The sequence below is a fragment of the Ambystoma mexicanum genome, chromosome 4q (genome assembly GCF_040938575.1).
Source record: "Ambystoma mexicanum isolate Mex_15411 chromosome 4q, UKY_AmexF1_1, whole genome shotgun sequence".
Lineage (NCBI taxonomy): Eukaryota > Metazoa > Chordata > Amphibia > Caudata > Ambystomatidae > Ambystoma > Ambystoma mexicanum.
In genome coordinates, this window is record NC_090928.1 from 398,873,376 (window position 1) to 398,891,442 (window position 18,067).

Genomic DNA, 18,067 nt, shown 5'->3' on the forward strand with positions numbered 1-18,067 from the left:
TTACCTATTGAATCTAAAAAGGCAATAGGCCTGTAGTTTCCCGGGTTGGTGCGGTCACTGTTCTCAGAAATTGGGACTATCAGCGCTTCCTTCCACGATTGCGGGATAGCTCTAGATTTCAGGATCTGATGAAACAAAGGCTGAATGAAATCCAACCATGCTTCCCCGTTTTGTTTCAGCATATGGTTCGAAATGCTATCAGGGCCAGCCGCTCCGGAAGAGCTCAGGTGTTTAATTCGAAATAGCATGTCGTCTCTATCGATCTCAATCATCCATGGTGATGCTATGGTCTTTTTCGTGGAAAGTTTGGTACTTTCGCCCGCTCTAAATAAAGCCGTGAAATGCTTCACCCAGTCTTCCTTTGAGACCTGGCTGGTAGTTAGCACGGTCTGGAAGTCATTGCCTTTATTTATGATTTCCCAGAGAATGATCTTGTATTGGCGGTACTTATTGCGGTGAGCATGTGTTCTGCCTGTGCCTGGCCTCTCCAGATCTTAGAGGATTTTAGCCAATTCTTGTATCTTGTTTACATTGTTTTTTTCTTGCCTCGACATTAGGCAAGTTTCTTCGAGATTCTTCGAGATTCTTCTTAACCCAGCACACAGTTCTCTTCTTCTTTTAACAAGATCTTCATTATAGGTATGTTTTCTTACCACTGTCACAGAATTGTTTGATGTCTCTTAATTTCAAATTCCTTCCGCAGCCATCTATATTCCATAGATTTTTCAGAATTTGTGATAGTATCTTTTAGATGTTGCGTGAGTTTTGGGATAGCTGAGGCTTTAATTCTGAGTCTGTTTGTGCCCCACGATAGTTCAAATGGGCGCATCATTTGTTGGCTTTAGTCCTTGGTTTTCCAGCAGAGTTCCACTTCCAGTAACCAATGGTCACTGGTTTGCCATTTTTTAAAAGTGAATAATTGAATCCACTTAAGTGTGTTTCTTGCCACAAAGCAGTAGTCCAGGCAGGTGTCCGCACCTGGGATTTCACCCTGCGTCTGCCCGTTAAGCATTACCATTTCTCTAATAGTCATTTCAGTGACCCATCTGTTTTCCCATGGTTCCAGGAGTGTACTTTGCTTCAGTCTCCCTTTTTTTTACCAAGGAGCTTTATATTCAAATCTCCACAGACTAGAATCAACTGGTTTGGGTCTTCCAGCATAGAGTCGTCAATAGCTCCCATAATATCTAAGTGGTATTTCTCTGTTTCACACTCTTCACTACTCCGGTAGGTGTTAATAAGGAGGATTCTGATCTCATCACTCCCTCTATTCTTAACCAATTTCAGCACCTGAGTGAATGGATTAGGGGTTTGATGCACTCGGACCTGCAGTTCGCTATCCTCTTTGATTAAGGTTTTCCCAGAGGCCCTTTCAATGAAGGATTGATATAAAATTGGTATCCTTTGCATATCAGTCTTTTTATTACCCAAGATTCCTGCAGACAGGTAATTGCAAAATCTCTCAGAAAGTCACATTCCCCGGAATAAAGATGACTAAAACCCCTGGTGTTCCTGGAGGCCAGGAGAGATTTTGCTTCAACGCCATCCTTCGGGCTCGATTGCTTCTTTTTTCCCCACCGGATGTCAGGCTTTCTTGAGGTCTTTTCATCTCAGACTTTTTTAGAGGGATTATTTCCTGGGTGATTCCCCTTAGGTCTCGAGTTCTCGACAGTGAACCTTCATTTTGTCAAGCTGGTGTTGGGAGCTTTCTGTTGGTCAACTCGCCCAGAGTACTTATCAGACCTCACATTGCAGAGTCCGAATTAGATGGATGTCTAGTCCATAATGTTGTTGAATTAATCATCCGTAGTTGGGTTTTATCGGCAGGCCGGTCATGTCAGGGGGCGAGAATAATCCTTTTCTCAGTATCTTCCTTCGCCATCCTCCAAGTTCTTGAGACTAAAGCCCAGGTCCCAGAACTTGTCCTTTGTTTTCATCACCATATCTATTATTTTCTGCAATCTAAAGTGAATGGTGATAAGATCCATTTTGCGCTCATCTGGAAATTCAGTGATCGCTATATCATCAGGTTCTAGACTCCCCGAAGCAATCACCTGGTTAAGCAGAATTAGTGTGTTTTTCCTATTAAGGAAAATCTTCTTATGATCTTTTGTAGACCTTTCTTATTTCACCTGAAATGTTTTTATGGTTTTTTCCTTCAAGTGGTCTGGCCGCAACGGTCGATCTTTGACCCCTTTTAGAGTGCTCTCTGGCTCCTTCTCGTTCGACTTCTCCGTATTATTAGTTTCTCTTGTGTCGTCTTGGAGATCTTCGATGCTCCAAATTTCTCAGGAGATCTTGTTTTTTTTTATACGAATCATCCCAGTCTTTTGTAAGCGAGAAATATTAATTTTCCTTCCGGTTAGGTCTTCTTTCTGGTTGGCGCTGAGATTTAGTTCGCATTGTTCTTTTGTCCTCAAGTTCCCGCAGGAGATCATTTAGTTTTCCCATCTTGGATGACGTTTTTTTACCAAAACCAAGTGCTTTACGGTCATGCCTTCATTTTTCTCCCTCCTCCAATGTGTATTTTAACTTCATTTTTTTCTTTGTAGTATCTTCCTCATTCGAGCATTCATCTATTACTTGCCAGTCCGTCAGGCTGATGTTCTCCCAGGATTCCTCTTCCTGATTTGTTTTAATTATTTCAATCAGGTCACTTCGGCATTCTGATGAATTTAGGTCTACAACTGAGCCTTGTTCCTTCTGCTTACGAGTCCGCTCTTCAGAGGTGCCCCGTAAGGATGGTCATACGATTTGTTACTGAGTTTTATTTCTCATCTCAGCTTTTTTGCTGGTGGTAGGCTTTCATCCTGGGTTGGAGTGTGTATATTCCCTAGAAAAGCCAGAGAACCATTTGTTTTGCGTTTAATAGATTGTTTTTTTTGTTTTCTTTTCAGGAGGAATCAGGATCGGTGGCAGTATGATTGGTTCAGCTCTCCCTCTAGTGGGATAGATCAGTTGGTTTGGGTCTTGGAAAAATGAGTAATTTGGTTTAGGTTCCTTTACAACCAAATTTGCATTGCATGCTTTCTTTCCTTCCCTCACACCTCCCAGGCCTTTCCCTAGGATCATTGGGCCCCCGTTATGTTAGGGGAGGTCTTTGTTGATGGAGGCTTAGAGAGGGACTTGCCTTGCTGTGTAGCTGATGGATTCCTGCATTGGGAGGCCTTTGCTTCAGTGGATTTCCTGATCCACTTATGATTTTCTAAAATGGCCTCCATGAGTAATTGCTTGTCCTTCGACTCCTGATGTTCTAGATCGCATAAACGATTTTGCCACTTGCAAGAGTTATCATATTCCTTTACGGTTCGGGCATCCAATTTGTTCATGAAACTTGTCAGTTCGTTCATCTGCTCCTTCATGTGCAGGTTTGCTACATGGACCGAATTCAGTGAATCATTAATATTCTCATATAGCTTTAGAAACGGAGTAATCGCGATGTTAAGGGCTGACATCACTACATTTTGAGTATGGATGAAGTCATCCATTCTTCCTTTACTACAGAGTTCGCAGATTTTTTTTAAGGAGATTTGTCAATCATCAACGAGGGAGCATTTTTGCCCATGTTGGAGACCGATTGTATGGATTCTTATAGATTCCTCAGATTTTCTCGCTTCCTCATCTGGTTGTTTTAACTGTTGGGTAGTTACAGTCAAAGGGTAGAGGCAAGAGGGTGGATCCTCATCAATTCTGCAATTTTATCCATGATGAATGAGAGACTTCTCCTTTTTTCCGACATAATTCTCCCTGTGAGATGCGAGATAACTTGGATCAATTTATTGGCCAGGCAAGCATTAGATGGTAAAGGTGTACCTAGCTCTGGGGGCCCCCTCTGTGAAACAGGGGGTATAGAAACCATCAATGTCAGTGCTGAAATCCTGGCATCAGATGGGTAGTGGGATTCGTTCTGGCAAGCTTCGTCACAGAAGTCCTGTTGGGCCATCATTGGCTCCACACACATTTTATTCTGCTCCTTTGTCAGATCAATACACTGGGGAGATCTAAGGAAGTCCAATGAGTTTTCCCAGATATCATCCTCCACGTCCGGGGCCTTGCTATGACCCAAGAGCTCCTTACACTCTTCCTCAGAGATAATTATAGTAGAGGGGCCTCCTTGATCCAATCGAGCATTTGAGATTGACTGGCTCGATCTGGTGGCTCTCTGTACAACTCATTTCAGAATGATTTCCTGTTCTTCTGGAGTCATTAAGTCCTGCGATTCCTCAGTTTGAATTTTAGGTTGCAGCATTTTGGGGGGGATAGGTCACTGATGGCAATTGGATCAATCCTCCCTTCCAAGTTAGTCTCTGGGAGGGACTTACCATTGTAAAGCCTTCCTGGTTGTTAGCTGGCTGCTCCCCCAACCTAGTTGGGGAGCTAATATCCTCCATCAAGGAATTTCCCATTGCGTCCAGTATGGTAGCAGGAGAGGACGGCTGTCTCGCCTCCTCACAGATGCTTAATATGGCGGGGGGGTCACTTTCCATCATGGTTTGATCCATAGTTTTCAGCCCCTCCACTTGTTTCAAGGGCACTCCTGGAGTCAATGTTGGCAGATCCCCCCCGGGTTGCACCTCTTCCATAGCCTTAGGGCTGTCCATCAAAGGTGGATTGTCCAAGTTCCCACTTGTGATCGGTGGCCGAGCCATCCCCTCCTTTTGCAGGCATTTGCTGGCAAACAGGATTGTTTTAAGGACAAGGGGGCTTTTAGGCTATGTCTCAGAGCAGGCACCTTCATAGTCGAAGGAGCAGGGCAAGAGGCTAGGCGCTGCCTTACCTGTTGCCTGGTCTTGATCCTGGTCTCAATCTCGGCAACCATCGAGTTGCTCATCCCGCGCGTGCTTCTACCCGTAGTGCAGCTCCTCTTGATGATAAGATGAAACGGGGTAGGGCGAACACTTCTGACTCACTGGCGCTGGCGCCCCCGGCAACACCGACAACACCACTTGCGCACCACTTCCGCTACGCTGACGCAGTAGTGGGCGCTTTTGAGTGTTAGTTGGTTTCACCTCGGGCTTCACCTCCTTTGCCTTAAAGGGGACTCCACAGCACTTCACTCCTAGAAAAACATCCGAAAATAAAGTCAATTTTCTGACTTTGCAGCAAGTAGAAAGTAGAGGCAGCAGCAAGGGGTCCTGCACCACCACTGACAACACCACTTGTGCACCACTTCCGGGATTCTTCTCCTGAAGTAGTGTGTGACTGTTGGCCTTTTGGCTTTGAGCTCCCAAACGTAATCAATTTTCAGTAGACAGTATGTTTTCTGAGAAGTAGAGAGTGACTGTGGGCTGCGTGCCTTTGAGCTCTCAATAACTAGTTCACTCAGAAGGAGTGGGCTATGATAGTGTTAACCAAAGCTATTGGCTCTTAACAGGTAGTTTTGGGAAAGAGAAAAACATGTCTTCTGCAATGACTCGAAACAAACACAAAGGGTCTCCAGCAAAGGGCTGGTGCATTCACGGAAACTGACTAAAAAACAGAGGTGAATTAGATCACGAGCATGAAGTGCCTGTACCATCACAAGAATGCCATCCTTTAGTTGGCTTGTCTGCTCTTGAAGCTGATGCGGTAGAAGATGCATTGATCCAAACAATTTGTACTGATTTAGGTCTGCAAAATCAGCAGGCACAGTGCCCAAAACCCAGAAACGGCAGTAGAAAAAACATCTCTTGCTGTTAAAACAACCAAATCTGATGATTGTAACACCTTTGGCAGGGCGAATGTTAGGAAAGATTTCTCTTTTTTGCACCTTTCCTTCGATCTTTATGGTACCCCCAAGCATTTTGATTTTATTTTTTAATCAGACCTTTATGTTTTCCAGTGCATTGAAGCCTTAAGTGTCGCTGCACTGGCATTTGCTCATATGTTATGGCGAAACTGATATGTCCTTCAGTTACTGCTTTTGTTTACTTTTGTATCACCTGTGGAAACTTTTTATCACTTTACAATGCAACTTACACTGCAGTACAATGGGGTGCATTTTTGTGTTGCCCTAGACTAACACTCAGAGGCTTTTTGGTTAGTCTAAGTGTGCTAAAAGGATAAGCTGGTGGCAGCAGTGACTTTTTTCAATTTTTTGGGAATTTTCGTTTGAGCCTTACTGCATTTACCGCGTTTGGCTACTCACTGTGGCTAGTGTCCAAACATGGCCGTGCCACGTGGTTTTTCGCCTGTCCTTTTGCCATCTTGTCCTTTAGGTTCTTCCTGGCATGAGAGGCCAGGAAAATCCATATAAGGACATGCAGTGCACAGGAAAGCTGAAGCTTTTGGGAGGCTGCTGGAGGGCTGTGTGTGTGTGCTGGCAGGATGTGGGCTGGATCTATCTGACCCCAATTTACAGACTGTTTTCAGTGTGTCTGAGTGGTATGCATGAATGTTCCCACCAGTGGTTGTGATTGGACCACTGCTGGGGGGGGGGGGGGGGGGGGGTGGGGGGGGGGGGGGGTGTGTGTGTGTGTGTGTGTGTGTGTGTGTGTGTGTGTGTGTGTGTGTGTGTGTGTGTGTGTGTGTGTGTGTGTGTGTGTGTGTGTGTGTGTGTGTGTGTGTGTGTGTGTGTGTGTGTGTGTGTGTGTGTGTGTGTGTGTGTGTGTGTGTGTGTGTGTGTGTGTGTGTGTGTGTGTGTGTGTGTGTGTGTGTGTGTGTGTGTGTGTGTGTTTTTTCCAGCTCATACCTGGCTTTTAGGATAAGAAGAGGACCCCTGCACCCATTCTTCAGGGATCCTGGAGAAACCTGAAGGAACCAAGTATCCTGTTCAGCTGTGAGACCTGCGAAGAAAGCTGAGACCTAACTGAAGGAGGCCTGGCAACCAACTTCTACTGCTGTCCTGGAGGAGCCCTGTCTTGCTTGTGATCTTTAGTAGTCCTGCGAAGGAGCTACAACCCCTGGAGTGGAGGGACCATCTATTCCCGACATCTGCTCAGTGCCCTGCCAAAGGAAACCTTTGGAATTGCCCTGGAACTGTCCTGTGGCTGAACAGCTTTGTTTTCGGCTACCGTGCTGCTGGTGGCACCGTACCGGGTTTCGGCCTGAATCCTCAGCTGGCCCCACAAGACTACCTCTGGCAAAATGTCCATGTCATACCATTGAGGGCACCCGAGATACGAGGGAAAGTCTGACCGCGGCTGCTGAGTCCTTTTGTGTCGCCCTCCTGCAGTGACCACCATCCAAAATAGATTACCTGACCCAAGTTCAGTCCTCTGAGGGGTGCTGCATCGAGTTTTGCTGCGTTCTTCAATCGCGAGTCCTTGCAACAGTGAAAAACACCAACCACAGATCAGCTCGAACCTGCAACCCCCGTGAATCAAGGACTGCGACTTTCGGCGGAAAAAGCAACGTCATACACTCTTCATTTTTGTTCTGCCAAGTCTGTAGAAGAATCAGAGTTGAGGGGTAATATACAGAGTGTCTAACCTACCCCTTTGCTCACATTATAAGTCAATGGGCTTATAACACTATTGGCTTTGCCATTGCTTGCTGTGCAAGACATCTGACTGTTGGGGCTACATTTGGGCATTAGTCTAACTTGAACCCTGACCCTAAGAACCTTTCACTGGACCCCAGACACCCTACCTGCATTTGTTCCTGCCTTCTTACTTCTGTGGGATTTTCACCTGAACTATTGGGCAAAAGGCAGCTTAGGGCTGAACACTTTTAGTTAGGGATCACCTCTGTGGACCAGACGTGCATAATACTTGTCTAACCTTTCCTTTGCAGTAGTTGCTGACATATATCATATCCTATAACAAAGTGAATGTATATATGTATTTAGTTTTATGGTGTTGTGTGATAAGTCTACCTGCTAGCAGTCATTTTTCTATAGTGTGTTTTGGCCATAAATAAATAACTGTATTTTTATACATAATGTCTAAGTGTAATCTGTGATTCCCATTGTGTGACCTCATTGTGGACCCCTTAAAAGCTCACCACCTCTGATGAACTTAGCCTAGACCTCCTGTCACTGTTACCTAAAATAAAAAGATTCCCAGAGTTGTTCCTGTCACAATGTAGTTTGATCTTCTATACATCTGTCCACCAGGCCAGAGTATATAAAATCCGTCCTAACAGCGAAAGATCACAGATTTTTACCCACAGGCAGGTTCTAGCACTGAGGTTAGAAAGACATATCCATTAAGGGCTTGTTGCACTGAAAGTGCTGGAAACCTCACAGACATCAGTATTTTGTAAGGAGTGGGAAATATTGGCTATCTGTGCTTGATCACAGACTGATCAATGTAAGAAACCAGAAGGTGTCTCACCCACTAGTTCCTGGGGATCTGTCATCCAGGTGGCCAGGACATGGCCATCGCTTTTGGATTCCTGTTTCTTGGGGTGGACCTCTGCAGAAGGATCATCTGGGTGAGGGGTCTTCGGGGAGTGGGACACCGGATGGTGAGAGGTGGGATGGTGAGAGGTGGTATGCTCTTCCTTACATCACCTTTACCCCATCGTACTAGGTCAGATATTTAGGAATTCTACCCCCCCCGTTTACAACACAAACACTTTCACCTTGTTTCACCATAAGCAGTCCTGGCAGCCACAGAGGACAGTCCCTATGTGCACGATATCAAGAGCAAGACAGGTGGGAAAACACAGGTGAGCCTAAGCCTAAAAAGGCGATGCACCAGACCTTAAGAGAAGCCCATGAACAAATCAAATGATCATCACCCTCCATTTCAGCCATGAATTCAATATTGAGTGCATCAGTGTAATTATACAATAACATTAGAGACAAAGTAAAATCACATACTCTAATATTATCGAAGGTAAATGTAAAAATTGATATTCTGAGCAGTGGCGTCTGATCAAAATCAATTGTCTCAACTAAGTATGATAAGAAAGTAGGAACAGATACAATTGCCACGATAGCGGCCATGGTCCCGAAGTCTAATGAGGAAGTCATGGTAAAAGCGACAGCAGTCATACTCATCAACTAGATGAGGAAGACATGACAAACCCCATGAGGGTTGAGATGGGGACGGACGGTAAACTATCAAAAAAAGCCTAAAATAAATTCAAGAATGGGCACCGAAACCAGCTCTGGAAGGATTTAAGAACATTCCTTTGAAAATATGCATGAGCAAGATAGGCTTGAAACAGACATTGATTACATGAAATCTAACTTTGAGAAAGAAAAATAAGTAAGAGTGAAGGTATCATATGTAAAGGAAACTGAGATAGTTTGTCAAACAGAAACAATCTGTGTTGAGTAAACTAATTTGGAAAATAGTGCAACGAACTGTGTCCCTAAAAAGAAGCTGGCGAGTAAAACTCAGCTCCCAGGAATGGTCCCGATGGGTGATAAAATGACTGAAGGAACTAAATATCAGTCGAGTGCTATGCAAAACAGTCCAATAAAAAAAAAAAATGTAAAACAGGCGACACAGAAAAATCAGCTACCGGCTAGGGCAGGTAACAGTTTTAGCACATATTCAGTTTCTGCAAATGGCCCCTTGACTGACTGTTGGTATCAGTTCAGCCTATGAGGAAGAGGCTCTATTAAGTCAGAGCAACCCATCCAAACTTCTATAATGTTTAATGATAGAGACAATGAACAAATTAGAGAAGCTGGAGGAAAAAAGGGATCTCAGAAATAAATTGGAAACGGTCAATACAAATACAGTTGCGACAGAAAATAGGAAATTGAGTGCTAATGTTCTAAACATTCCAGTTGAGAAAGAAGAGAGCTCTGGGCAGACATCGGTAAAAGATCAAATGGCTGCTATTTTTAATTACCCCAAAAGTAAGAGGACTCCTAGTTGAAGATCAGCCAGAGACTATAAATTCTACAGAAAATTAAAATGCCAATTATAACATGTGGCACCATATAGTTTAGCTAAACCAATTAATAGGGAATTAATTAAAGAAGATGGTGCTGCACCTTTTAATTGGGAAAGGGGAAACAGAGATCGTCTGTCCAGGATATTTGAGTGGATAGGGGAGTGAGTAAAAATAAGAAAGCAAATGTGACCCATTATGAGAGAGGTCTCTCTATTAATGGACCCAGAAAGGATATTTCTCATATATCCCAAGAGCAAGAAATAGGAAAGGTAATATGTTTTGAACTTCACCCATATCTTGAGCTTGATGTTGTACTAAATAGAACAAATGTATTAAGACTACTGAGTGAAATATCTGCCCTAGAGAGAATTGCTACAGCAGATATTGAGTACATTAGTTTCCCCTTCCAAGGCCGTACTGATCTTGTGAAAGTGCACTTGAAATCCTTGTTTGTGGCAAACACCATATAAGAAGAAAAACACAAAATTCTAAAGTATGGTTGTCTTGTCTATTAAGACAGGACAGAAATCAAACCACTGTTACAGACAAAAACCATCAATTCCAATAGGTCTTTAAAGAGTAAAATCAGGAAAGAGATGCTTGGAAATAGTGAAATCGAGGACGGATCTGCAAGGACAGGCCCGGCTTCTAATTACATCGATACCAGAGCACAATCTAGAACCAATGAAATTGGATGTGCCTAATAGATATGCTGCGGCAAGAACTGATAAGGCCTGTTGGGGGAAATAAAAGGCTTTGACAGCTTGCAGCTTCTAGCATGGAACACCAGTGGATTTCAAATTTTTATGGTAGATGATGAGCAAGCTCCTCTTTTTGATAAATCAGATGTAATCATACATCAAGAAACATGGCTACCACCAAAATTTGGAGGGATGGTTTTACAACAATCCAGCAGAAGGCCTCCAAGCCAAATGGTGGAAAGTCATCAGGGGGCCAACTAATATCATTTCAGAAAATGTCCCTGGTATTCTGGCAGTAGAAATCCAGACTATCTGGAAAATATCCAATGTACACTGTTGGTGAGTCTTTATTTGTGTTTACTTGCACTCTCCCATCCCCCCTCCACCTGGCCCTTCTCCCCTTCTCTCCCCATGCACTTGCGCGATCTGAATGACTCAAGGCCTAGTAAGATCGTTGTTTTGTCATCCTTCTGTCCTCCATCACTTGTCTTGTTGGCTAAGAAACACTTGTGTACAGGCACGTTATAAATGACATATCATATATATTGGAACTCGGAGACAAGTACACTGGATTATTTTCTGGATGCCCTGTCTGATTTGTTGGGAAATTGGTTAGCCATAAACACCCATGTAATACTTGCTGGGGATTTAAATTCATACTGTCTGGATGGTGGTAAAAATAATCATGCCCTCCAAGGGAAAACATGGCAAGCCTTGTGTGAGTAATGGGGTCTCTAATTAGCGTATGGTAATGTAATGGGTGGTTTGCCACCTAAGTCACCTGGAAGAGAGGCTGGCGATCCTCAATTATTGATTATATAGTCCTATCCAAAGCATTATTTGACAAATGTATCTCGTTACAAGTTATGCATATTGATTTGAGTAATCATAATATTCTATGAGCCACATTTAAAATGGCACCTAATATAGGGAAATTGAAAACCCACATAAACCCGACAATTGATTGTGCAGGTAATAGAATTAAAATGTTTATCAAAGGTAATATACTTTGATGAAGAAAATGGAAGAGGTTGTTGCTCTTACCTCAATGAGTGAATTGAGTATAGCCTGTTCAAAGTCAAGTCATTAGAAGTTATAAAAATTGGATGCAAAATCATAAGTATAGACAGGCTTTAGAAAAGGGATGGCTACTACTCTGAATGGCATAGCGATTACAGTTTTAAGAGAAAATGTGTGGTCTTCAAATGAGGTGTTTGGTCCCAAGTTGTATGTCTCTATGATTGATTTCTCGAAAGCTTTTGACACAGTTAATTGACACTTGGCGTAAACTGAAGAAATGGAAAATACCCCCCTTCTCTGTTATCAATTCTGGAATTTATCCATGAAGCCACTAAGATAAAAATCAACTTTGACACTGAGGGAAATTTAACAGATTCCCTATTTACTACAAAGAGGTTACGCCCAGGGGGTATACTTGCTCCATGCCTTTTTAATCTTTACTTATCTGACCTGCAGGAAGCACTGTTAGACGTATCATTAGTCAGCCCAAATATTGGTGGTGTATCTACAAATTGGCAAATATGACACTGATTGGCCTAGAACGTTTACTAGTGGCCATGAGTGTATCTGCTAAGAAAAATGAATTGATAATTAACTACAAAAAATGCTGCATAATTCAATTCATTAAAAAGGGAGAAAAAACTATTTAAATGGCTTCTGGGTGGTATTAAGATCGAAGTTATGAGCAAGGTTATTTTTCTTGGTTTTTATCTGGTAGCAGATTCAAGTAAGGAAATAATTATTAAGAGGATTGAAAAGAGAATTGACCAGCTGACACACCTAATGAAGAGAAGCTATTGAACATTCTCTATTAAATCATTGATTGGATTCTATTGGCCTCATCATGAGTTGGGCGGCATACTGACTGTTATACCGCCCAACTGTACTAGCGTTAGTGCCCACCGGTCCGGCGGTATTACCGCTTGATCATGGGTTGGGCATTAACCCAATAGGGAACTTTCAGTGATAATAGCTTGCGCTAATAAAGCTGGTGGTAATACAGGATGCTAAAGGGGATTTTCACCTCTAGAAAAAAGCTAGACCTGAAACAGCCCATTTAGCGCCCAACTTGTGATAGGGCCAGCCCTTAAACGTGGCAGTGATACTGTTACCGCTGCATTTAAGTGCTACCGCCCAACCTGTGATGAGGCCCTATATAGGAAAGATAATCCCAAAAATATTAAATGGGATGGAGAGTGACATTTTATCACTTGACTTGCCATGGGAGAGATTTCAAGGCAGGATTTGGAAGAAGATTTTAGTCCTGCCACCATGGCATCGCTGAGATATGAGTTAGGACTTTCATCACTAGAATTTCAGTTCCAGTGGCGAATTGTATCACTAATAGTAAACTATACTCACCTATTGTAAACTCATTATATGAGTGGCTCCAACAGGAACTGAATAATATACATCTTCAAATGTATTGAATATCTTGGAATTAAAAACCAGTAGTATACTACATCACTGTGGGAGGACACAAAATGATCTGGTTGAAAATCGAAACCTAGTTAAAAAATCATTAAGACCATGGATTGGATAGAAACAATAAGAAAAGTACGTACCTATACAATTTATTCAACCCTTTCATACTTGGACAAACCTGTGGGTATGCTTCCTAAATATCTCGACCAATTTGCATGTTCAATTGTTAGAAGATCATTTCTAGGCTTTAGGCTGAATCTCTTGCCTACGGCGGGAATTCTACATGTTCTCTCTAAGGGTCATAATTTGAATTTAAGAAATTGTTTGTTCCGCAAAAATCCAAATGTCACCCAAACCCTTAAGCACAATGTTGTAGAATGTCCAAATCTGAAGGAAGTAACAACACAATACGAGGGCGTTTCTTCAAACATAGAACTGTTTTTTTTTCATGATGTGTGGAATTGTATAAATGTGGGAAATTAAATATTGTAACTAATGAAATAGTGAAGATGCTTCTAGAATTAGGAATTGCATTATAGCTCTGTGATGAAAAAAATATTTGTTGGACCAAAAATGGGTTAAATATAAATGAAATGTTTTTACATGGTAGTTTTATTTTGAAAACTCAGGAAAGATGTATTAAATTGATAGTTTTAGAAAACATTCTATTATTTTACGAAAAATGTAACTGCGAGTTTTGTGCGATTTTGTATTGATCTGTTTTAAAGAAATGTGCATGTATTTTATAAATCTTTTCTGTATATGTGCACTATTTTAGTAATATATAATGTTCTTAATTAATGTTTTATTAAAAAAATATTATATTGTTTATATGTATTAAATGTCATATGAAAGGCCAGAGTTTGACCATAACACATTAAATAAAAAACAAGCGTTTTGGTTGTTCAGACCAAGTCAGATCTGACATTAAGACTGAGGTCAATGACATGTTGGATCTTGGGGTGATTGATCCCTCTAGCAGTCATTGGTAGTCATTGGTCCAGTCCTGTGGTTCTGGAACAGGCATCTCTGGTTTGAGATCCTGCATAGACTCTAGAGATCGGAATGCAGTCACCAAGGCAGATGCTTACCCTCTACCAAGAACGGATGAGTTGGTAGACAAGCTGGGTACTTCCAAGTACCTCAGCACCTTTGATCTCACTGCAGGTTATTGCCAAATACCCCTGACCGAAAGTGCCAAGTAGAAGGCAACACTTTCAACACCTGTGGGCCTTTCCCAGTGCAAGGTAATGCCTTTTGGGTTGAAGAGTGCACATGCCACATTCCGAAGGTTGATCAATCATGTTGATCAATCATGTTCTGAATGGGTTAGATGAATTCTGCATCGCATATCTGGACGACATAGCATTCTTCAGCCCCACTTGGTAGGATGTTGTGTGGATCTTGATGAGAATATCCTGGATATGGTTCGACTGACATATGTGTTCTAGGTTGGGATAATCCACAATTCAAGAGATGGATGCGGTCAGTGTACTTGATGAGTGCAAACCCGTGAATGCCACCCAATCTCTCCCATGGTGTACCCTAAGGGGTACAAAGTCTGCACAGAACCGGAAGTGGGCGGCCAGAATGAGTGCATATGTAGGAACATAAAAAGGACCCAGGAATTGGAAGTGTGTATAAGGCACAGAGAAACACACAAGAACACCAAAGCTGCCATGCAGCAGCCTCCGCTTTCTTCTAAGCCTGATCAAGAGACGTAAGCCGGTCAAGTGGCACAGCGAGTAGGGCGCTCGCTTTGACATCCGTGCAGACCGAATCCCGGCAGGGCCAAACTCATCTTTTCATCCTTCCGAGGTCGATAAATGAGCACCACACACTGTGGGTAATAATAAGCAGCACTCAGATACCTCAGGGTTCGTAGCACTATATAAATGCCAAATTATTATTTATTATTATTATTTTATATACAAAGCGTTTTTCAATGGGATTGCGCCATTGTAAAACGTTTTTGTGAATCAGGCCATCTAGGTATTAGAACATTTCAAAGGAGTAAAAGGTTGGAAATCTGCTTGTCACCAATGAAGCTCTGACTGGATGCTCCCCTTGCTGAGTTTATACTTTTCTACCATTGCAGTTGAATTGAGTTGGGAGGGGGGGGTTAGTGTGTTGGTGAAGGTGGAACTGCACAGTGCACCGGTCCGTTTGGCCTGCATGCAAATCTGTTAAAACTGCAATTCTCCAAAATGCACTCACCGTGCTCTCCGACTCGCATAGATTTGATTTCCACTCACTAATGACAAGCAAATGAGTGGAAATTGTGCTGCCTACATCGTTGAAAATATTCATATTTTTATTGTTGAATTGTTTCATACCTGCACATTGTTTCATAATGATCACATTGGATTAAAATTAGAAAGTTTTTATTGAGATTTCTGAAGTTTCCGAAGTGAAAATCTAATATCTCCAACCCATGTTCCAGTGCGAGTATCCATACCAATGACCCACAGAACTGAAGGTAAATATCAAATGCCTACTTTATTTTTTATTATCCATTTGGTTTCTTGAGCATTTAATATTCTCAAAGGTGTTTCCATGCTATGAATATAAAAAGCAGACAATCCCTGCATTACATTGAGAATGAATCCGAATTATTCCTGCATTAATAAAAGGAAAAACCAATTCAGTTAGGATTAAGGCAGGCCCTGCATAATTATATCTGTGCAAGTGTCAGTGTTTGCATAATCCTATTACAGCTACTTGCAAGTATGGGAAACTTCAAAACCCATTAGAAAATGAATTGACACTTTAGCGCTTGGTTAGAGTTTAAAGACTGCAATTAGATAACATGTATTTATTTATATAATGTTAACACAATATTGACTTGCTTTGCTCACAAGGAGCAATTGTGCAGAAGAGATGCTTGTATGTCTCTTAATGGTGCACACATGAAACATATGTACTTGGCTTGCAGATGCAGAGGCGGATGCATTTAATGTCCAACTGGCCGAACTGTGGACCTTAATGCATTCTTTACTTAATCAAAATGGCCTTTTCTTGGGTAAATCACGCTATATCCCCTTAACCTTGTTTATGTGCTTTCTCTGAGAGTGCTTAGAAATAGGCAACTGAGTACCAGGTTGAATCGCTAATTTCGGGATGCATGTACAGCGTCCCAGCCAGACCAAATGATTCCGGTTGAGAAGGACCTATTGGAATTAAATATCGCAGAGCACGTTGTTTTAGTTAGGTTTGACACATATTAGATACTCACATACAGCAACACTGAAAGAGCAACAAAATGTATCATTGTTGTGGTTGCAGAGGTCGTAGATAGGGCAGCAGATAGGCCCAGTGTTTTAACTTCTGGATTTGTAGTAATGTAGTAAAGTGTGATGTGTGGGAAAGACCAAATTAGGTTGATAATGAAGTCAGCAAGGTATCGTGGTAAAAGCGAGGTCCGGGGTGTTAATATGGCAGGAGTGTCGCCATTTTGGATGTTAAGGTCTAGCACACTATGAATAAAATAGAACGCATGCTGTCATGTGGCGCTGTGGCTCTGTAAGTTCAGCTCAAAAGCAAATCCCCTTTCCCGTTCCCCAGGAGAGAAGCCAACATCAGAGGCACCCATGGTACACACATAAGTGCTCATTGTGTCCAGCTCTATAGCTTGAATAGGGTGGGAACGGAATGTGAGCAGAATGTGAACTCATAGGGATGCACCCGTTGGAGGACAAATTCATGAGAACAGGGCAAGATGAAGATTTAAAGCACTACTCCCCTCCCAAATGAGCGGTCATCCCATACGAATTACAAGTAGACATGCAAACAAAGCAAATTAATCCCTGAAATTCAGACTCAAGAGCGGTGAGTCATTACTGGGCACCTAGAGTTCGAAGGAGATAAGGGGATGAGCCATGTCTGGAACGTTTCCGTGATTCGGGATAGAAGGTGCAGAGGTATGCCAATAAATTAATTACAAGGTTGGGAGGCAGCTTGTGTGCGCCATGGCATCTGGGTTGATGAGAAGGCCTATTGTCTATTAGTGCAGAGTTGGCCGTGACAAGTTACTTTGAAAGCGACTGGAACTAGAGGGTGCACATCACGTGATGGTCTCAATTTACAAATTTATCAGTAATGGCAAACCACCAATTAGGGACCTGGATTTGATCGCAACGAGTTAGGGGGCCACATGTTTAGGGGAATGGGTTAACATTAGCTGTGGGCAATCTGACCAGGGACTATAGGGGGATTAGCATGTTCCATAGGCCGTAGTCAATGAGGGGTGGAGGTATTATGCTGTACATTTTTAATTTGCAGTTTGTCCGCTATAAAAGAGGTAAAGTCTTGAGATAAGATGGGCTCTGTGTCGATTTGGTTCTACAGGACCGTCTGACACCTTTTTGCATGTAAAGGTTGCTTTCCTTTCACTTCATAATTACCTGCCCATGCTCTTTAACTTTGAAGAGCCAAGAGGCAATTCACTTCACAATTTGTTGTAATGTGCACATTTTTGCTGATGCACAAATGCATGATGCAAGGGTTAATATTTAACCCTTGTTTAAGGACTATGACGGTCATTACAAGTTTGGCACTAATTCAGTGGCAAATCCTTAGAATTACTGCATAACCCAGCTACTATTACCATCAATGTGTCCTGTGGTATGACCACGACATTCTGAGCTGTGGTATGGCAGTGGAAATCCCCATTTCTGGAGTCCATATGACTCCATGGGGATTTTCAATGGATTTATCGCTAATAATACATATTAAATACTCTTGAGTTTTTAGGGTAAAGTGGAGGATTTCCCTCCAGCATAAGTAAGCCGCAAATTTATCAAACCCATTGTTACAAACAAGAGAGAGAGAAATGGGCTTCTGAACTGAGAATATCTGGATACATAGCAACGAGCAATGCCACGGCATGAAATGGCCAACTCACTAAAATCTCTTTTACCAAGACTATCCAATGAGGAGCTCCTTAACATGATTTACTGCAATCATCAGCTTTGTAAGAAGCAAGTCGGCAGGGTTTGCCGTGCCCCGGTCGCCGCAGAGCAATTCGCTTCATTGGGCTATTTTGGGCTATTTCACACGGAGGCTAGCATATGAAGTTGCAGCTCGAGTTTCTATCCTTTGACCTGTAATGGCCAAGAAGCCATGCAGTCAGAGGTCCCAGGATG